At 43.4% G+C, this 22,212-nt stretch overlaps 1 long non-coding RNA gene across 1 annotated transcript; it reads right to left on the minus strand.

Moving 5' to 3' along the window:
- Window positions 1-881: 881 nt before the first annotated feature.
- Window positions 882-4,510, minus strand: LOC131273944 (uncharacterized). Its single transcript, XR_009181120.1, has 3 exons — window positions 4,238-4,510; window positions 1,785-1,990; window positions 882-1,235 (listed from the first exon to the last, which is right to left on the minus strand). It is a non-coding gene; the product is annotated as an uncharacterized lncRNA (long non-coding RNA).
- Between the last annotated feature and the right edge of the window lie 17,702 nt (window positions 4,511-22,212).

Genomic DNA, 22,212 nt, shown 5'->3' on the forward strand with positions numbered 1-22,212 from the left:
CTGAGTGGCAAGAGCAGAGTGAGGAATAAAAGAGTAGCCTAAAAACTCGGAGGAGGGAAGCCAGCTCTGCAAAGAGCTTCCAAGAAGAGTCTTCCTGCCACAGAAATTCCACTTGGCCACAGTAACTGTCCTGGCACTGGATCTGGAGTGAGGCCATGGCTGGCATGCCCAGAGCAGAGACTTCCGGTCAGCACTTCTGACCAGGGTGGAGAAGTAAGATTGTGAGTAGGTCACTGGGTCAGTCAGGTCCATAAGTCCAGCTGCTCCCACATACTAGGTTCTGGGAAACACAGAGAAGGACGGGGCTGATGAGGTCTCCAGCCCAGGACTTCCTTAGATGGAGGAGGGTCAGGGGCTTAAGACTTGGGGACCCTCCATTCTGATGGGGGGCACAGCCCCATCCTCACAGAGCCTCTAGAGCGTATGCTACATACAAGCCTCTTCAGGAAGTTAATCAAACTGATGGAGTAGTCACGACCCCTGCCCTTGGGGACTCCTAGCCAAAGCCTGCTATATCCCTCCTGCCCTCCCGCAAACGCCAAGCCTGGGAGGAGAGGAAATGACAGGCCCAGGGACAGGTCCATTTCTGTGATGAATGGAGACTGTGAGAGCTGCTGCCAACAGGCTCCCAGGGGACGCTTCCACAGCCCCAGCCCTCCCTCCTTCCCCACCATTAGCCCAGCCGGCTGGAATGAATCCTCCATAGCCCTGAGCCTATTTCTAACACAGGAATGTAGGCCCCTCTGTCGGTCCTGCTTTCCCTGACTCTGTTTTGTTCCCTTTCCCACCCCGATTCCCCTCCCACCCGCCACTTCCCAAGCCCCAAGGAGACCAGACCCAACAGCCCACCGATGATCTTGTTTTACATGAGACATTTCCAAAAAAGACCAAAAATCCTTTCCAGGAAAATGCCATTTTAAAAATTCAGCTCCAGACACCGCGGCAACATTAGGAAAACAAAGGACTTGGCAAAAAGGTCTTCTGAATTGGGACTTTCTCTCTCAAATACATTTTCCAAATTGCCTCCAGTGGGAACAACTCCAAGGGTCAGCTCTGGAGCACCCAGACAATTTCAGACACACAGCGACTTCTGGTTTTTACACGGTTGCAGCCCTTTCCTGACCTTAGATCACCCTGAGATCTCACCCAGGTGCCAGCAGACATCCCTTCCCAAGGGTCCTGCAGCCCCCCAGGAAGCAGCTGCCTCAGGCTGGTCAGGGATATGCTGCTGCTTCCTGCCAGGGAGGAGAGAAGGAGGACAAATCGTGCTTAGCCAGAGCTTGTCATCTCTTATCATCCAATAGCATTTCTTTTGCATGTGTTAGGTATAATTCTGTTGATGTCATGTATATATATTATTAATAATAACAATGCCATTATTTATTAAGTACTTACAATGTGTCCACCCTATTCTTATTTGTTTTACCTTGTTTAATGCTTATAATAACTCCGTAAAATAAATGATTATCACCTTCTTACAAGGGAAGAAACAGTTTGAGTTTATGACACTTCCCAGCAAGCAAATAGCAGAGCTAAACTTTGAGAATCAACTGTTTGACTCCAGAACTCAAGCTCTCTGTAATGCTGTACGATGTATGTGTGCGTGCCACTTATCTACTGCTGCATAACAAACCGCCCCACAATGTAACAGCTTAAAATAGCAACATTTATTTCATTCCTGAATCACCAGTTCAGATGGGGCTTGTGAAGCTCATTTCTGCTTCACAGCATCAGCTGGGTGGACTCAAAGGCTGGGCCAAATCATCTAAGACTTGCTCACTCACCTGTCTGGTGACTGGCGTGGGTTCTCAGCTGGAACACTTTATGTGGCCTCTCCAAGGGGCCTGAGCGTCTTCATCATCTGGTGGCTGGTCCAAGGGCAAGCATCCCAATAGATGGAACCAGGCAGCCTTAAAACCCAGCTTTAAAAGCCCCATGGGATCTTGTTCCTCCATCTTCTTCATTAGAAGCAAATCACTAAGACTGGCTCCTATTCAAGGGACATGGAATTAGACTACCATTTGATGAGATAAGTGTCAAAGAATTTGCAGGCACATTTTAAAACCACTACAGCTCATATGCCATTGATATAATTATACATATTTTTTGTGAAGTGTTAGTTTATTTGCCAGCAACACAGAAACATGGAAAGAGTGTCAACCTGGAAGTCCAGAGGCCTGAATACCAGCCTCTCAGCTGTGAGGTTCCAGGATTCCAAAACTCCTCAATGGAAAGGGCAGGACCTGCTTGGTCATCCAGGCTCAGCCACCCTCCTCTGGACCAGGACCAAGGTCACTTAACCCTATTCAAGAGTCTAAAACAAACACTCATCTCAAGCTGAAGGAATTTCAGATGCTGCTTATCTGACACCTCGCTTGTGCCTAAGTCACTGCCTTGGAAGAGTGGCAATCTGCATTAGGTACTGGGAACTCGAGTGGTCCTTCCCATTTTCTATCATATCAATTCTAGAAAGTAGGTCAAGTATTACCTACTTTAAAGTAATACCTACTTTCTAGCATTGATATTTTTACCTTTGTTTTTATAGAGGAAGAAACTAAAGCTCAGGGGAGGTAAGTAACTTGCACCAAAATGAGTGAGGGGTAGAACAGCACCCAGCATCCCGAGCTTGGCCCTGGCAGCTCCTTTTCCTTCAGGGTCTGGTGTCCTACCCTAGACCCCTGCCCAGCCTCCCCACCCAGCCACCTGCCTACCAGGACGTCTGACAGCTCCTGGGGCACCCACCTCTCCTGCCCCCAGTGGGAACTACTTACCCAGACTCCCACGCGGGGATGGCCACCACATGGGGTCCTTCCTCCTTTCTAGGCTGCCCCAGCCCATCGTGGGTGAGTGGACAGAGCCCTCGCTAGAGAGCAAGGCTAAGCTGCAGAGCATCGAAATGAGGAAAGCAGAGCCCCTGGAGTCGGCCCAATCCACATCAAATCCTGACTCCACCATTGTTACTTGCGAAGTAAGTAATAGCGAAGCCCACGCCGCCTCCTTGTGGGGTCTCGCGAGGTGTTAATATGGGTACAGTGCTTGCTACAGTGCCTGGCACGTAGGAAATGCCTAATAAATATCAGTTATCTCTTCTCCTGCTATTATTAATATTTGTGAAAGATCCACTAGAGAGCCTAGCATATGGTAGGCATTCAAAGAGTGATAGCTGTTAATCTCATTGTTTAAGTGCTGGAAAAGCTACAGGAATTCTGAGAAGGGCCAGATAACAAGGTAGCGAAGACAGAAAACAGGCTGCACAAGCAACTGTGCAGATCTGCAGATCTCAGTCTAATCCTGGAGCTTGAATATGACTGGCCTTGATTAAGTGGAAACGCCTCCCTACAGAACCCCCATCTTCATCTGCCTCAATTAGGAGATGACAAGAGTTTCCTGAGCCTGGAAGCCCCTGGGAAAAGGAATTCCAAGAAGGAAAATCAGAAATCCGCTCTGCCTGTGCTCCTGCCCAGTATCCTACTCTGGCTATCCCAGCCGCTGGCCACCATATCGGGCCCTGCTCCACTAGTTGCCCTATTGTCCTACAGATTCACAGACATCACCTGGGGCTGGAAGCATTCAGCTAGTGAAAGTGGTCAGAAAGTGAATCAGTCTTCCAGGCGCAAACCCACTGCAGTATGAGCTGTAACAAGACCAGCAGGCAGGCAGAAAGCAACCCTCAGGTCTATAAAAGGTGAGTCGTCACATAGACACACACACACACCTTTGAGTATTTGGCACTACAGAACTGATAGTGTCGTCGTCCATCTTATTTTCCCTGCTGCTACTTTCCCAGGATCATCTCAGATACATCCACAAATGCTTACAGCACCCTGAGTCAATCCCGATCAAGGTAAGGAGTGTATAAATTTTGAGCAGACACAGCGGTTTAGAATAATGTCACTAGCTTCAGTTAGGACAGCTTGGCTCCTGTGTTCCTCCTGATTTTCTTCGAAGCCAGATGATCAATGAGGTGACAGGTATTTCCCCCAAACCACTCTCATTTCCCTCTTCCAATCAGACTGGATCTGGTGCCCCCTGAAATGACCCCTAAGAAGCCACGTCACTGCTCATGTTGCCTCTGAGACTAAGCTCTGCCCTCCCCTCTCCAGGCTTGGTCCATTCAGGTACAATCGGGTCTTTTCTGCCTTAGCCCCTGTCTTAAGCCCTCCCTCCCCCTCTCCAGGGCTGCTTTAACAAACTCCATGAACTGGTTGGCTTAAACAACAGGAATTTACTGACTCACAGTTTGGAAGCTAGAACTCCAAAACCAAGGTATCAGCAGACCACATTTTCTCCAAAATCAATTGCGTCCTGTTGGTGTCTCGCTGGTGGTCAGTCTCTGCATCACACAGCAGTCTGTCTCTTTCAGTCTCTTCCTGTGGCTTGTACTTCCATGCCCAAATTTCCTTTGCTGATAAGGACTCCAGTCATGACAGATTAATGCACATCGTCATTCAGTTTCATCTCATCTTAATAGAATGTTCAAATATCCTATTTACAAATGGTTTCACACCCACAGGACCAGGGTTTAGGACTTTTGGGAGACATTGTTCAATCTCCCACTGCTCTAATTCCCTAATTTTGCCTAGGACTCAGCTATCCTCTGTATCTGTCAGCTACTTCTGTGATAATACTATGTAATAACAAAAACAAATCTTATTAGCCTAGGAGAACAATTATTTTTTTCACTTGTGACCTGTGGGTTGGGTGGAATGGCTCTGATTCAGGCTGTTGTCAAGTACAGACCAGTGCCACATGGCCCTCCTTTGGGGACCCGCAGCTACCTGAGGCAGGCTCTTCTGGTTATGAATGGAAGAAGCACAAGAGAGGACTAGTGGAAACTCCCCATGACTCTTAAGCCCTCAGCTCAGAACTGGCACATTGTCAAGTTCACCCATATCCCTTTGGCCAAAGCAAGTCAAATAGCCAAATCCAAAGTCAATGGGGTGGGAAAACATGCTTTACCTCCTCTGGGTGCCTGCAAAGGCATATCGCAAAGGGTATGGATATATAATTCTACTATAGGGATAGAGTGAAGAAATTGGGAATAGTAATCTGTTCTACCACATTCCTTAACCAGAACCCTGTAATGAGCTCACCTGAGGGTACTTCCATCTTCTCCTTGTCTGCCAGGTATCCTTAGCCCTTACCCCAGCTCACTGGCTTCGAGGCTCTCTGTGTGGAGACCTCCCTACACTTGACCAGCAGCCATTTGTTGTCACCTCATCCCTTGCTGCAGTCATTTACTTGCCTGATTGTACCTCCTAAATTCATAGAGAAGCCTACCACAGCTTCTCATCACTGGACTTCCATTGCCCAACTGCTCCCTTTGAGTAAACCTCAGCAGTCTGATTAGCTTCCCAGGCATCCTGAGACATCCTGGCCTCAAGAAGGGCTAGAATCAGGAACTGGAAAAGTAAAAAGCTTTGGGGGAGCCAAGAAGTTTCTCCCACTCTCCTTCCCCCTCTCACTGTACATTTCCTCTCCCTGTTGTCTCTGTACGATTGCTTCACTTTTTTCTCTGGAAGCCAGCTCTCTCTGCTTCTCCACTGACGTGGAAGACCTCCTCCAGCTCTGTAGCTACAGAAGCTCCCACTTTTCCTGTGCCCCACTTCCACAATCCCAGAGAAAGACCCCAGTCGAACCCAGCTGGGATCATGTAGTACAAACACGGCTGCCCACACCTCTAGATGGAGGAGAAGAGTGATATGGGATACAGGACACTGAAAAAGCATATACCCCAGAGGCTGCAAACTGGAGCCCTCTCGGCTGAATCTGGCCAGGAAACATGTTTTATTTTGCCTAAGGATTTTTAAATACTTTGAAATTATGTAACAAATTTTAGAGATTGAGATTTTGTGTGTGAATCCAAATTTTTTTTTCCTTAAGAAAAGTAAAAGGGGAAACGGACTTTGGCCCAGTGGTTAGGGCGTCCGTCTACCACATGGGAGGTCTGCGGTTCAAGCCCCGGGCCTCCTTGACCCGTGTGGAGCTGGCCCATGCGCAGTGCTGATGCGCGCAAGGAGTGCCGTGCCACACAGGGGTGTCCCCCGCGTAGGGGAGCCCCACGCGCAAGGAGTGCACCCATAAGGAGAGCCGCCCAGCGCGAAGGAGGGAGCAGCCTGCCGAGGAATGGCGCCGCCCACACTTCCCGTGCCGCTGACAACAACAGAAGCGGACAAAGAAACAAGACGCAGCAAAAAGACACAGAAAACAGACAACCGGGGGAGGGGAGGGGAATTAAATAAATAAAAATAAATCTTTAAAAAAAAAAAAAGAAAAGAAAAGAAAAGTAAAAGGTCTCAAATGGAAGGAAACAGGAGGGGAGTTTATGGGTTCTGACACTGTTCTGCTTCTGGATGTAGCTGCAAGCTAGACCATGGTGCTCCATTGGGGAAAACTCTCCGAGCTGTGCACTTCAAATATATCCACTTTTCTATACACATATTATATGTTTTTTTAAGTTTGAAAAATTTAGAAAACCTATCAAACCTGGGACCACATCCCAGAAAGGGACAAGTCCACAGAGCTGAGTAGCCCTCTGGATCGACATGCTCTCCTCACACCCCATTCTCTTCCTATCACCGAGGCTAAGGATCAGTACTCATTTATCATCATATTGGGCTACTGTTTGTCCTATAGTAAAGAAGAAAGTGATGTTTTTATATCCATGACTCCATCAAAAGGGAGAAAACAAAAGAGAATCACAAAAGGCTATATGATTACAGAAAAATAGAAAAGAGCTTTTTTTTTTTTTGGTCAAAAGTGAAAAATAGTCTTCCAAGTTTGACAGGCAAAGTAAAATGTGTCAATATTAAAAGAATCCAACCAAAGAAAGAGGCCATGACCTGTCTATGGAAACTTAATGATCTAAAACAAAGGACTGATGTTTCAACATGTTTTGTTTTTTATGCAAACAAAACAAGTGATGCGACTGTGAAGTGCAGTTATGAATTAGGTGAAAATATTGCTCAGGCACTGAAATCTTTCATGGATGGCAAGTTTATAAAAGTATCTGTTGAGAACAGAAATTCATGCCATGAACAAAAACAACTATTTGCAAATGGAAGACTAAACAGAAATACTGTTGCTCAGCAAGATGACGATATGGCTGAGAATGTACAGGACGGGTTGTGTGAAAAAGTTTAAATCACTTGTGGCATTTCCTAGTGAAACTTATGAGAGCCCCGTTAAAATAATACCACCCAGTCAGCTATATTTATTTATGGTTCCATTGGGACTTCGATATGATTGGAGAACTTTCGGGCATGGTGTCCATCACAGGCACAACTTCAGGAAATACTTAGCTTTGTGCATTGAGAAGTCTTGAAAATTTTAAAGCAGACAGGTCAAGATTAGTAAACCTGAGTACAAAACAGAGCTCCCGAGATGGATAGCCTTAATACTGAACTTGCTATGAAAAGTAAATCTAAAGTGGCAAATTTTACAAGATCATGGAACCTAACCAATTCACCAGGATTTGCCTTTGTGCTAAAAAGCTAAAATAGAGCATATCCTGGACCTAGTGAATTAAATTCACTCCCGTTGCTGAAGGCACAGAGTACAATGCTTTGCTTGATGAACTGGATACCCAGTAGTCGCAATGTGCATCTGTCCTAATAGATGAAGGATTGAAATATGATGTTAGGGCCTCTTAATTGTGGGAAGGGAGGAAGAGTTGAAAATACATCAACCTTTTCATATCATCTAATGAAAAATACTTACCCCAACTCACCAGCAGAGAGTGAATGAAAGTATTGGACTTTTCAGTAAACATCATAAGCTGTCTAAGCTATTTGGGGTATTTCTCTGCAAGTATAGTCACAAGAATGCAAAGAGGTTATTGAACTTGCTCATTCTTAGTGAAATTAAATCTTTGGGAAACTCATTTGGCAAAGAATAATCTGGCCCACTCTCCTATGTTGAAATCACTTTGTAGAAATGAAAGAGATCACTAAAACGTTCCCTTCAAATTGTGGAGTTGAAGACAGGATTCTGGAAAAAGTTCTAATTTTCTGAAAATAAACTACTATTATTCATCTCACCTTTCTCAGTTACTGTTGTGTCATAAAGGGAAATTTTGAACCACAATTCAGTCCCCCAAACTAAATTTTGCAAAATTAGAATGCCAGAATTCTACAAATGTCTCAGGAGTGGTTGCCCTAAATATAAAAAAAAAAAACATCTTACAAAGATTCTATCCATATTTGGCCATGAACAGCTGTTTTCCATTATGAAACTAAATAAAACTATTGCTCTCAGTTAAAGGATTCAAGGCTGAATTCTGTACAGCACATCACAACATGAAATGCAAGACCTAACATTGACATACTGGGCCCAAAAAAAAGTGTCATATTTCTGGTTTTAAAGCAAAGAAGTAATGAGTTATGAAAAAAAGTAATAATTAACTATTTGTATTTTTTCAAGTGTTATGGTTTTCAATTTTAAACTTAATACATAATCTCCAATATCACACATGTTTGTCTTATGTTATATGCTTTAGGCCACTGTCAAGTGAAAAATGAACAACTGAGAGTTTGATTACATTTCTGGCAGTTGATTTTTCTTACACCCAGCCCTCTTTATTCATTTTTTCTGCCTTTTTGGATTCTGTACAAATCTGCATTTGCAACTTCTGCATCATTTTCTAGGGGAAAAAAAAAACTCGTTGGAAAAAAATATAGCCTTAATGATGAAAGCTTAGAAAACCCAGACAGAAAAAGAAGAAGCCTGTGTATATCACCATCTAGAAAGTACTTACAAAAAAAAAAAAAAAAATACCAAAGCCCAAACCATGCATTTACAGGAAATACATTTTTAAAAATGGAAGCATACTACACAGAAGATTTTATAGAGTTCCCATATTGTTAAATGTTTTACAAATCAAATTTTAATGGTTTTATATAATTCTATAATAGATTTGTAATATAACTATCTTACTTACTGGTTATGTTGCATTTTTAAGTTATTTCCCTTTTCTAAATCATTGATCTGGCTACCTATCCTGCCTCCAGCCTTCCCTTAACCAGAGCTGTGTTCTTACTCAGAATATCTTGCGCCCAGTACCTGAGTTTCCATATGTAGCTTCCGGTAAATGCTGGAATTGGTTCAAGGTAGGACTTGGTAATTCTCTTAGGGAACTGAAAAAATAGCTTAAACTTGTGGCCTACCGGAGCCCAAACTGAGGCATTTCCATTAACCCTGAGATGGGTTTTGTGTTGTGTGTTTTTTTTTTTTACCATTGTTTATTATTGTTGCTTAGAGGGAGACAGGTTTGTTCTGTTTGATGAGAGGCCTCTGGTTGGTTCATGGTTCTTCTTGAAGAGGGCTATCCCAAAAAGATAAAAATCCAAGTTCTCTAAGTCGGGGAGACCTATGTATGGGTAGAAGCAACACCCCTTTGAGGTTTGGACCAACGTCCAGCTCCAGCCCAGCCAGCTCAGATACCACTGCTACTTTTCCCTGGGGCTTGTGGCTCCTGACTGCCACTGTCTCCAGCCCCCACTCCCACCATTATTAAACTCATCATGCATGACTATCAACCCCTTACCACCTAGTCCTAGAGGAGCTATAAGACTGAACAGTATACCTCCAACCTGGTGAGGGAGGCTTTCCTATTAATAAGGAAGCCCCTGGTTGATTAGAAAGTCCTCATTCATATACTTGGGGAACCCCCAGATTGACAGGGAGGTAGACCCTAACATCAGGGAGCCTCTGCTTGATGAAAGAAACCCACTTTGCTGATATGATCAAAGACTCCCAGAGAACTTGCTGAGTGGGCAGTTCAGCATGTGAAAATCAGCAAGAACTTGCAAAGTTGGGGAGAAGCTGAGACTGCCTGCTTAGACTGGAGCTCTAGGACTATAGAGTGGAAACAAGTGATGAAGAATGCATCTCATTGCATCTGGACAAAAGACATCTCAAATTAACCTGAGCAAAATATCTGTAGAATTATTCTCTTTTAAAGAAATCATAGAGATCTCAATTGAACTCATAAGAGTATCTTTTTAAGTGGAAAAGAGTCAAAGATGGTGGTTAAGCAGATATATTTACCTTCTCTCACTTATCAGACCCCATTAAAAGTAAATTTTAAAAGGTACGAACTCTTAGTAAGGAAGAAAATGGGAGTGGCCCTTCAGGAGAAGAAGAATTTCAACCAATCTTCAGAAAACTTAAAGCCCACAGAAGAGGATTGGATGATAAAGCAAAGTAGAGGAAGAAGAGGAGTTACCACAACCTTCTTGGAAAGGGCTGCAGCTGCCCTGCCTGGCCAAACCCTGGAAAGGGCCATTGCTGAGAGACAGCAGGCAAGGTGGGTGATGAAAATGAGAAAGAGAAGAATAATTCAAAATCTATTAGGTTGGTGCAAAAGGAATTGCAGTTTCAGACCGTGAATTTTAAATCATCATAACCAGTCTCAAACACATCTTTATTAATCAAAATAAGAACCATTACAATCAACACATTTTTGCCAACAAGAAATGAGTTTGTTTATTCTTGTAGCATAAAACTCCATGCTTTGGGATTTAATGAACTCCTGGAAAGCACTTTCTGCATCCTGCTGGTTGTGGAAGCATTTTCCCTGCAAAAAGTTGTCGAGATGCTTGAAGAAGTGGTAGTCAGTTGGCAAGAGGTCAGATGAATATGGTGGATGAGGCAAAACTTCGTAGCCCAACTTGTTAGACTTTTTAAGTGTTGGTTGTACAAAATGCCATCAGCCATTGTCATGGAGAAGAATTGGGCCCTTTCTGTTGACCAATGTCGGCTGCAGGCATTGCAGTTTTCAGTGCATCTCATTGATTTGCAGATGTAATGGTTTCAACGTGATTCAGTAGCAGCAGACCACCAAATAGTGACCATTGACCTTTTTTGTAGTGCAAGTTTGACTTTGGGAAGTGCTTTGGAGCTACTTCGCTGTCCACCCACTGAGTTGGTCATCTCTGGCTGTCATATAAAATCCACTTTTCATCACATGTCACAATCTGATCCAAAATGGTTCATTGTTGTTGCATAGAATGAGAGAAGACGACACTTCAAATGTGATTTTATAAATTTTTATAAACTTATCAAGCTTATTCACCTTTCCAATTTGCTTCAAATGCCAAATGACCATAGAATGGGCAACATTGAGTTCTTTGGCAACGTTACTATAGTTGTAAGAGGATCAGCTTCACTGATTGCTCTCAACTGGTTGTTGTCAACTTCAGATGGCTGACCACTACACTCCTCATCTTCAAGGGTCTCATCTCCTTTGCAACACTTTTTTTTTTAAAGATTTATTTATTTCTCCCCCAACCTTCCTCACTGTGTCCATTTGCTGTGCACTCTTCTGTGTCTGCTTGTCTTCTCCTTAGGTAGCACCAGGAACCAATCCTGGGACCTCCCAGAATGGGAGAGAGGTACTCATTCTTTGTGCCACTCAGCTCCCTCATCTGCCACATCTCTTTTTGTCTCTCCTCTGTGTCTCTTTTTGTGGCGTCATTTTGCTGAGCCAGCTCTCTGCTCAGGCTAGCTTGCCATGTGGGCCAGCTTGCCTTCACCAGAAGACCCCAGGAACCAAACCTTGGACCTCCCATATGGTAGATGCGAGCCCAATTGCTTGAGCTACGTCTGCTTCTCATGTAACACTACTTGAACCATCACTGCACTGTACGTTCATTAGCAGTTCCTGGCCAAATGCATTGTTAATGTTGCAGGCTGTCTCTGCAGCTTGACACCCCATTTTGAACTCAAATAAGAAAATCGCTTGAATTTGATTTTTGTCTAACATCATTTCCATAGCGTAAATTAAATATAAACAGAAAATAATAAGTCATTAGCAAAAAAATGAAGCAAAAAGAGCACATAAAAGGATGTTTAGCATAACCACATTTATTTAAGAATGTATTCCAGTATCAAATGGCAAATTTCAACAATGCAAAACCACAATTACTTTTGCACCAACCTAAATGTACCTCTTGCCCTGTCACCTGCCACCTTAGTTCACAGAGTGGCCTGGAACCAGACTCTGAATCTCAGGGCCAGAGAAGGGAAATATGGATAAAGAAGAGGAGAGGAGAGGAAAGGAGAGAGGGGAGAGTGGGGTAAGGCAGAGGTCTTCTCTAGGGAAATGTCATTGTCTCAGAGAACAGGGTCAGCAGGGTTGTTTTGGTGCCCTCAGAGCAAAGTCCCAACATTCTGATGCTTCAGAAACCAGCAGAACAATGCTAGCCCCCACCTCCCTTTCTCACTCTAACCAAAGCCTTCCAGTTGCCACCCATAAGCACAGAGCTTCTAAGCATCCTTCCCACTCCCTCATTCTGACATATGAATGGACAATCAAGGATCCCCAGACACTGAGAAAAGCCTGCAACATGAAAGAGAGCTATAGAGAACTAAGATCCTCATCCATCATAGCCAGGAGTCAGAAGATAATGTCTGAAGTTGATAAATCAGGGGATAATGGTATACACATATCATTTAGATATGCTTTAGAACTAAAAACAGAAACAGATAAAAGTGAATGTCTCTCAGTAGCAGAAAAGGAAGCAGGGGAGTGGGGTGGGAAGGGCAGGCAACTGTTGATTTTCATTGTAAGCCCTTCAGTACTATTTGGTTTGATTCTTTTCAACTTTTAAAATAGCTTTCAGAAAAGGTCATACCATAAAGTTATTGCCATAAAAGGAATCATCAAAACTGTTTACTGCTCTTTTATCTTAACTTATTGTTTCTGAGGCTTTCTTCTAATTTTTTTGACACAAACAATGCAAATGGAGATTGTAGTGGCTACTTCACATATGTCCCTAACAGATAGTGAAGTACCAGACTTTTTAGAGAATTGTTACAGAGTAGGAACCATATTAAATTACTCCTTAGTAATTTAATCAGAGGTTTGCTTTCTCTTTACCAATTCAGTCAAGAAAAAAAAAGACATTAACACCGAAAGGATCAAGTCAGAGTCTCCTGCCACCCCCACCATTCTTTGAGCACATACTATTTGCTAGGCAGTGTTCTAGATGCAGTTCTGAATAGGTCAGAATAGGTATTGTCCAGAGCTAACATTCCAGCGGGGGATGGGGGTGGACAAAGAAACAAATAAATAAACAGGGGTGACATTAGATAGCATCAAGAGCTATGCAGAGGATTGGAATGGTTTGATGACAGAGAACACCTGGGTGGTTTTTAGTGTAGATGGTCAGGTTGACCTCTTTGAGAGAAGGCATTTAAGCTGAAGTCTGAATGAAAAGATGGCACTTGTAAAGGCCAGATGAGGAGAGGGGGAGCATTCCCAGTATAAAAGCTGAGTGGAAGAATAAAAAAACCTTTCCTATAACATATGTATGTGATCAAAGAACAAAAAGAAGGCCATTGTGGCTGAGCCTAGTACGTGAGAGGGGATAAGAAGAGATGATGAGATGAGGTGGGAAAAGCAGAGACCAGAACCTAAGGAATTTGAATTTTATTATAAGTATAACAAAAAGCCTTTGGAGACATTTAAGTGAGAGACTTGTTCTAATCTGTGTTTTCAAACCTCTTCCTACCTCGGAGGGTTGAGGCTAGTAATTTCATACGTCCTTAATTATTAAGCAAGTAAAAAGGGTTAGCAGGAGCTCAAATCAAGTTAGCATGACCTCTCTATTAGGAACACAAGTTTTCATTCATTCATTCATTTGAAAACTATTTATTGACCATTTGCTATGTACCCAGCATTATGCTGAGGGTCAAAGATAGATAAGCCCTTGCCCTCAAGGAGCCTGAATGGAAAACTGGTGGGAAAAGGGATCATTAAATCAAATACTCAGCTGTGAGAAGATTTGGCATGAGGAACTGCAAGATTTTCTTTCTCTGAGAAGGTTGTCAGGCCATCTGGATTTGATAAGAACCAAGAAGAGACACTTCCTCTCCATGTCATCAAGGAGAATTGTGGGAGATTGCAAAGGTGGCCTCCTTCTCTCCATGCCCTTTGTTGTGCCCTCCCACCCTGACTCTGGACTGACTTTGTGGCTTACTTTGGCTAATGGGACAATGGCAAACTTGACATAAACAGAGATTTGAAAAGTACTTGCAAATTGGGTCTTTCTCTCTTTTGTTGCCCTTGGGAACCCTGTAATCACTACTATGTGAACAAACTGGGGTAGCCTCCTGGACAGTGAGAAACATATGGCCATGGGATCCTCATTGCTCCAGTTGAAATAGAACCAATGCCAGGTATGAAAGTGAGGTTGTCCTTGACTGTCCAGCCCTCCCAACCCAGTCTAGACCAAATGATCTGCCCAGCCTACCCACAGGATTGTGAGAAATAATACATTTGCTATTTTAAGTCATTAAGTTTTGGGGTTGGTTTTTTATACAGCAAAGTAAACTGATACAAAAACACAGAAAAGGGTGGCGGACTTGGCCCAGTGGTTAGGGCGTCCATCTACCACATGGGAGGTCCGCGGTTCAAGCCCCAGGCCTCCTTGACCCGTGTGTAACTGGCCCATGCGCAGTGCTGATGCGCGCAAGGAGTGCCTTGCCACGCAGGGGTGTCCCCCGCGTAGGGGAGCCCCGTGCGCAAGGAGTGTGCCCCATAAGTAGAGCCACCCAGTGCCAAAGAAAGTACAGCTTGCCCAGGAATGGTGCCACACACACGGAGAGCTGACACAACAAGATGACGCAACAAAAAGAAACACAGATTCCCGTGCCGCTGACAACAACAGCGGACAAAGCGGACAAAGAAGACGCAGCAAATAGACACAGAGAACAGACAACTGGGGTGGGGGAGGGAGGGGAGAGAAATAAATAAATAAATCTTTTAAAAAAAACACAAAAATCAATTTACCTCTCACAAAGGAAATATCCTCAAACCACATGCTTCTGGCTATAGATTGGCCTCTTCTTGTCACTGACTTCTGAAAAATGTCCATCTTTTTCTGCCCAACATCTCATTCATCTATTGATTCTGCCTTTGTACCCTCACTTACCTTAGGGGAAGAGAAATTGATGGGCCTGGCCAAGATGAGAGCTGGCCTAATTGGAAGTGTATGCAGAGGGATGACAATGGAACCCAAGCAAAGCCTGCAGTGGCCAAGTCACAGAGTGGTTGCACTGCAAATACTGGGCTGGGATTGACAAGAGTGTAACAAGGGACACACACGCCAGGGAAGAAAATGCCCTGTGCAGCTTTGCTCTGAACTCTGCCCTGTCCAAGAACTCTTCACCCAGCCCAGGGATCCACAACTCAACGGAGAGCCCATGAGCTCACTAAGAAAGAGTTTACAGCTTCCTTCCTCAAAAAGCTCCAAGATAAACAGAATAAACACCAGTTGCTCTCAGCTGGTCACACGTTGGCCTGCCTGGAGGAGGGGAATGCCAGAGATAGGTTCTTGAGGTTGCTTCCAGTCCTGTGTTTCTAGGAAATAGACAATTATGAACAACATGGATTTTATTATCGTGACATCTCTAAGGTCTCTGCATAAAGCCTATATTTAAGAATATAAACATGTAAGTGAAAAAAAATGTCAGGGGAATAAATATTTGTCTTAAAAGAGACCATCTGTTTCAAATTTTTATTTAAAAAAAAAACCAACATGTGTTTTATTTTAAATTTGTATGTGTGTTGTTATCCTTGGGTTAAGTATTAGGTAAATAGACAGAAGCATTGAGAATCCATTTTCCAGCAAATTTTGGTTAGAAATCCTTGCACACGTGACGCAGGAGATAATTTGGGGGCTAATTGGAGCTTTGTGGGCAGCCAACTCCTTGCAAACCTCTCCCCCACTCAGTTCCTGTTGGATGGAGATGAGGATTTCCCTGGCACTGGTGTTTGTTTTGGATGAGATGTGATGTTACACCTCCATGGGCTCAGCTGACACAACACAATGCAGGCTGCTCCATGGCCAGCCAGCTCCCAGAGGCCGATGCGGCCAGTGCAGCAGAACCACAGAGCCTACTATTGTTTGGGCCTCAGATGCAACCTCTAAGCTCAGTCGGTTTGGAAGCAAATTCTGTCCAGTGGCTGTGACCAGGCTGGCTGGGGTGGGATAAGGTGTCAAGAAAAGCTTCATGAAGGGATGACCCTGGAGCTGGTCTAGATGGGTAAAGAAGGGAAAGGCAGAGAAGAGGTCATTCCTGAAAGAGGATGCAGCATGAAATCATGAAGGGGTCAGGGTATTTGGGAAAGAGTATGAAGTTCAAGTGGCTACAGAGTAGACACATAATGAACTTCTACTTTGAGTTTTCACTTTTTTGTCTGTTCATGACATCTTCCTGTTAGGAATTGGACCTTCCACATTCATTCCATGATATTCTGGTGGGGCTGTCGGGTTCTCCATTCAGAATTCCCCCATTCCTCTGAACACATCCAGTGGCCCAAAGGTGGTCAAGTGACACATTTGAGACTAAGTAGAGTCCTTTTGGGGGAAGAACCTGATATGAATCTGTGAGAAAGAGCTTTCTCTTTCCTTCTGAGGTCATGGACTCAGTAAGCCTTGACCTTCCCAGACATCTTTCTTGTTCCCATCATGGGGAGAGCTCTTGCCTGCAAATTAACAAGGGCATAGTGAAAAGCAGTAAGGAGAAAGAAAAGGAGTGAGAGAGAAAATGACGACTCTTATTTGAGCACTGAGGTCCAGCTCCATCTAACCAGGATGTTTTCATTTTTACTGAAACTGGTCAGAGTCAGGTTTCTGTCTCTTATAACAAAGAAATGGTTAGGGTTAGCTAATATAGTAGGAATCAGAAGCCAAAATTAAACTCGCAGTAAGAAGTGACAACCCTAGCTATCTTAGTTTCCTTGGGTTGCCGTCACAATGTACCACAAACCAGGTGGTTTAAAACAACAGAAATGTTTCACAGTTCTGGTGGCTGGAAGTCTGAAATCAAAGGCCACGATCACTGCCAGCTTCTCTAGGGGAGACTCTTCCTTGCTCCTTCCTGGCAATCACTGGTAATCCTTGGCATCCCTTGGCTTATGGCAACATAACTCCAATCTCCACCTCCATGTTCCCGTGGCTGTCTACACTCTGTGTCTGCTGTCTTGGTATCCAAACCGCCCTTTTCTCAAAAGGATTCCAGTCACGTTGGATCAGGGCCCACCGTGCTCCAGTTTGGCCTTCAACTAATTACATCTTCAAAAACCCCATTTCACATAAGGTCACAATTATGGGACCAAGGGTTAGGGCATGAACCTATCTCTCTGGGGATCAGAGCCTATAATACTACCTAGTACAGGTAACAGTCCAGTGGTTCTCAGTGGCAGAGAACTAGCTGCCCACCACAATGTATGCTACCACTCCCATCAGATTGGGTTGTTACAGGGAAATGGATGCCCAGCAAAGGATATTTCCCAGTTGCTGCAAGCCTTCCCCACCCTTGGAGTCTAGGTGTGGCACATGACTAATTCTCACACAAGGATGTGAGCAGAGTTGATCTTAGTCATTTCCAGGCTAAGGCTTTAAAAGTGGACCTGCCTTCTCCCCAGCCCCTTTACCCTTCTGCCTGGATGCAGAGGATGCTGAGAGGCCCTGAGAGATGAAGGAGCCTGTATCCCTGAAACATCACAGGGAGGAGCACCTCTGCCAGAAAGGAACACCTACTCTGGACCGCTAACATTAGCAAGAAAAAAACTTCTTTTGCGCCTGAGTCATTAGGCACTTGGGGATCTAGTTGTTACAGCAGCTGGGGTTACCCTAATTAAAACATGCCCTTCACTGGGGGAGAGTGTAAACTACAATGTAAACTATAATCCATGAGGTGTAGCAGTGCTCCAAAACGTATTCATCAAATGCAATGAATGTGCCACACTGATGAAAGAGGTTGTTGATGCAGGAGGAGGGAGGGGGGCATAGGGTATATGGGAGCCTCTTATATTTTTTAATGTAACATTTTGTGTAATCTATATATCTTAAAAAAAAAAAAACAGACCAAAAAAATGCCCTTCAACACTGTACCAGCCCTGCAGTCCCAGAAATCTGCTACCTATTACTTTGCTCTCCATTGCCAGAGTTATTCAGGTCAGTGACTCCTGATAGCACAATCCACCATCACAAAATCTGTTCATTTCATGGATTTTTTGGGTATCCATGACATACCAGGCCATGTTCTGGCTGTTTAGGGTGAAAGGAGAATTAATATACCTTATTTCACTGACTCAAAGGGACAATCATTTGTAAGCCATACTATTATTTCAGGTACCACTAAGAAAATACATTTCCAATTGAACTATGGCATACCATCAAAGGCTATCTCAATTTCAGAATTGTAAATATGCTTTTTAGAAATGTCTGCCTTAAAACTGATAGACTACAGTACTTCTTACCTTCAGGAAACTGAGGTCCTTGTGGATGAGGCAAATAAGCAAATTAATATGTGCCATGTACTACAAATGTTTTAGCAGGAATACAGAAAGCTCTGCTGGAAGACAGAGCAAGAGGTAATCAACCCAGCTTATGGAATGGGGAAGGCATCACAAAGGTGACATTTGAGCTGAATCTTGAGCAGGAAAGAGGGGAGGGGGTTTCCAGAAGAGATTTTCTCCTCTGCTAGTAAGGCTAGCAGGTCTTCTGGACGCCTCCTCCACACCTTTCAGAGGTTTTCATGCATCTCCAGGGACTGTGGTGGTTTAGCAGAACCTCAAAATACTTTAGCAGTAAATTCCAACCAGACAGCTTCATTTTCTGGATAAATGAAGGCTAAGCCTTTAGGTGCCAAGGCTTAATTTTAATTGGATGTTTTCTCATGGTAAACCTTTCAAAATGTACCATATCAGATCCTTGGCATCTGCTAAAAGCTACATCAGGGGGTCTTGGGGAATCTCCAAATTCACAAGTAGGGCTAAACCCAGTACAGACTCCTGGCTTGCTCGAGGATCACATTTCCATGAAAAGCCACAGGTATCCTGTGCAGAGCCTGGTACCACACATCACCCTCCCTTTCCACTGACTCCACAGTTTTATTTCTTGCTTGATGAGCAATTATATGTAACCTGTATATTAACCACGCATGACTTATGATGTAATCAAAGCACAATTTCATTTTCATCTCCCATTATCCCTGTAAACCTGATTCCATGTGGTTAGACTTCCTCCACTGCTGGATAAAAACTCAGGCAGGTCAGAGACTTTTGGGTTTAGTCTTGGGTGGCCGACAGTCACTTTCAGTGTCTCTTGAGTGGCTGTCACTTTAAGTGACAAACCCAGCCCCAATCTGATAACTTGAATGCCCATTTCTGTCAAATAATTAAACTTTCAAACCTGATTTAAGAGCATGCTTTCCTCTCTCCCCAGCTCCATTTTGCTTTAGGCTGGAAGGTTGCTGTGGGAACAGAGAGAGTAGCTGAATTCTTATCCGCCTTAGGAGGTTTTCCCCACTCGCACTGGCCCTTCGGAAGGATTCTCAACCCTGCAACAGCACCCTCCAGAGAAATGGCTTTCCTGATCTAGTTCCCCTCTCCACTGCCTCAATCATTTTCTATTCTCAAGGTGGATACGGTGACATCAAGAGTTAAATTTTCTTTGTGCATTCTGCAACTTTGAAATGTTATACTACTTTACCTTGGTAACACTGTCTAATTTTTATTTTGGACATCTTATGAAATATATTACTAATCAGAGCATGCACTGAAATAGTTTTACAAATAGCTTTCTCTAGTTTCTGCATCTGACACATAATCAGCACTCAAAAAATCTTTAAGTGGACTTACTTAGTGAATGTATAGTTCATATGACAGACTGGATCACATCAGATGTCCAAACCACTTCAGAATCCCACAGTTCATTCTGTGTGTGTGACTTTATTTGGTTTTTCAATATGTAAATAACACATGGGCACAGTCTTGCATATTTGCGTGTTTTGTTAAATAACAGAATACTTGAACACAGTCTTGCATGTTTATATGTGTGTAAGGTAACCTACATAGCATACATGAACACATTCATGTGTGTAGGTGTGTAGGTGTGTGTGTGGAGCTAAATAACATAGAAGGAGGTAGAGGATAAAGGAGAAACCTATTTTACCAACCTCACTCCCAGCGCCTCGCACTCCCCTGCCAAATGGTGTGACAAGTTTCTTACACTCCCTCGTCTTTGCATCTATGCGCCTGTAGACCAGAATATCAGGATGTAATGCTGTGCCTCTGGGGCTGCAATCGCACTTCTTTTTATGTCCTGCACACTTCTCTATGCCAGCAACTTCCTCATTCTTTGGGATGCTATATCATATTCCATAGCAGAGACCAGCCGTGCTTATTTAAATCTACCCTATATTGATGAGCATTTCAGGTGTTTCTAAAATTTCCCTCATATAATGTTCAAAATATATCCCTCCACATGTGCAAGTGCTTCTCTAAGATAAACATTTGGATGTTAATACCCAGGTTAAATGATTTGTGCGTTAAACTTTTGATAGCTTGTGCTGCATGGTCTTCACCCACAGGGCCGGATCAGGTGACACTCCACCAAGAATTTCCCAGCCCCACCAACAAGGAATAATTTTAATCTTCCTCAGTTTTTATCAAGCTGATGTTAGAAAAACATCTCCTTGTTAACTTTTAGTTCCCTTATTCTAGTCAAGTTTGCTGGCCCTTTTTTACTTCTGCTTTGAATTGCCTGTCTCTATCCTATGTCTGTTTTTCTATCAGTTGCTCATCTTTTAATTGTTGGTTTATAGAAACGTTTCCCTTGCGGCTTCTGGAATTTCTGTCTGGCTAGTTCCACGATTAACAAAATATTTATCTATATTTTCTTCAGTTATTTTGAAGTACTTTTAAAGTTTAGCTCTTTATTCCATCTGGAAAGAATTTTTAGATATGAAAAATAAAAGGAGCCAACATTTTTAAAAATTTTTCAATGGCCCCAATGTCATTTATTGAATAATCTATCATTTCCCTATGATATTTTATTCATAAGGATACATTGATCTTATAGTTAATTACCATATGTGTGTTATATTTCACTCTAATTTATCTAAAATGCCTCTTTTCTTAAACTTCTTCGATTCTTTCACTAGTACCGGCATCAGTTTTCTAGAGGGATCTATTTCTCATGTACACACACACACACATAGAAGATCCTTTTCATCTCCATGATGGAATACAGAAGGCAAATACTGGGTTTATTACAGAGTGCTCCTCCACTCCAAGTTTGCACTGTGGGCAAACCAAATCAGCGTCTCTGAAAAAATACCAAATTCTTACACGTCACAGAGCATGCAAGCTTTTGACTCAGCTATTCCATCCCAGACCAGTGTTACACTCAACCCCAGGAGCATATTAGATTATGTGCAGCTGTTGTTGGCATGGAATGGATACCGGCCTAGCTGCCACTTAGAACTCGGACCCTTGATACCTGTCCAGAACCAGCCCTGAAAGATAGGATCAACCATCCAAGGCAATGTAATTAGACTTCTGACTGTAAACAGACAAGTATTATAGACATGGGCTCTGGGATCGTTTCTTTCTAACTTGTTTCCTAATGATCTTTGGCTCTCCTGGATGCCAACCCCAACCTTGCCTGCCCCCATGTGGAGCAATAAGACAGACATTCTTGTACACAGAGATGATGTTTATGATCTCAAACTAGAAGTGACTTGAAAAGAAATTTGCCATGCTGGCCAATTATTTCCAGAAAGGAAGCCCACAGATGGGCTGCCCTAAAGCTAAATATGTTATCTCTGATAAGCATTCCACATTTTAACTCATTTAAAAATAACAGCCCCGTACAAGTTACTGCACTTAATTACCTTGGCACTCACTTAGAGTTTGTCTTGGACGGGGTCCTGACAGTAGCATTGCCCAAAGCTAGGCATTCTATGGTGCTTTGCCAAGATTTTATGTGGCCATGGCAAGGGTCTGGTTATACCAATCTTAAACTTTCTTAGCCATAGGCACTACTTCAGCCATGTTAAATGAGGTGGGCTCTGGAGACCTGGTTTGTTCATTCATTTATGCACTGGAATGGACTCAAGCCACTTCAGGAGAGCACCCTGGCCTTACCGGGGAGCACTGATGGAAGGGCATGTCTTCAGCTTTCCAAAGGGATGCCCACTTCAACTACAGCTTGATTGCTAGTTAAGAAATAGGAAGGGGTCTTCAATAGGCAACAAAGAAAGCTGCCCTTCAGGTACATCTGGGAGGTACATTTGAATGCCTTACCACTAAATATTTATTTAAAAGCTCCACTGAGAAATAGCACTATTCAGAGAGGATTGCAGTTCACCTCCTCTTCTAGATTTTCTAACACCAATCCCTGGATCTCACCAGAG

Source organism: Dasypus novemcinctus, chromosome 17 (assembly GCF_030445035.2).
Source record: "Dasypus novemcinctus isolate mDasNov1 chromosome 17, mDasNov1.1.hap2, whole genome shotgun sequence".
Taxonomy (NCBI): Eukaryota; Metazoa; Chordata; class Mammalia; order Cingulata; family Dasypodidae; genus Dasypus; species Dasypus novemcinctus.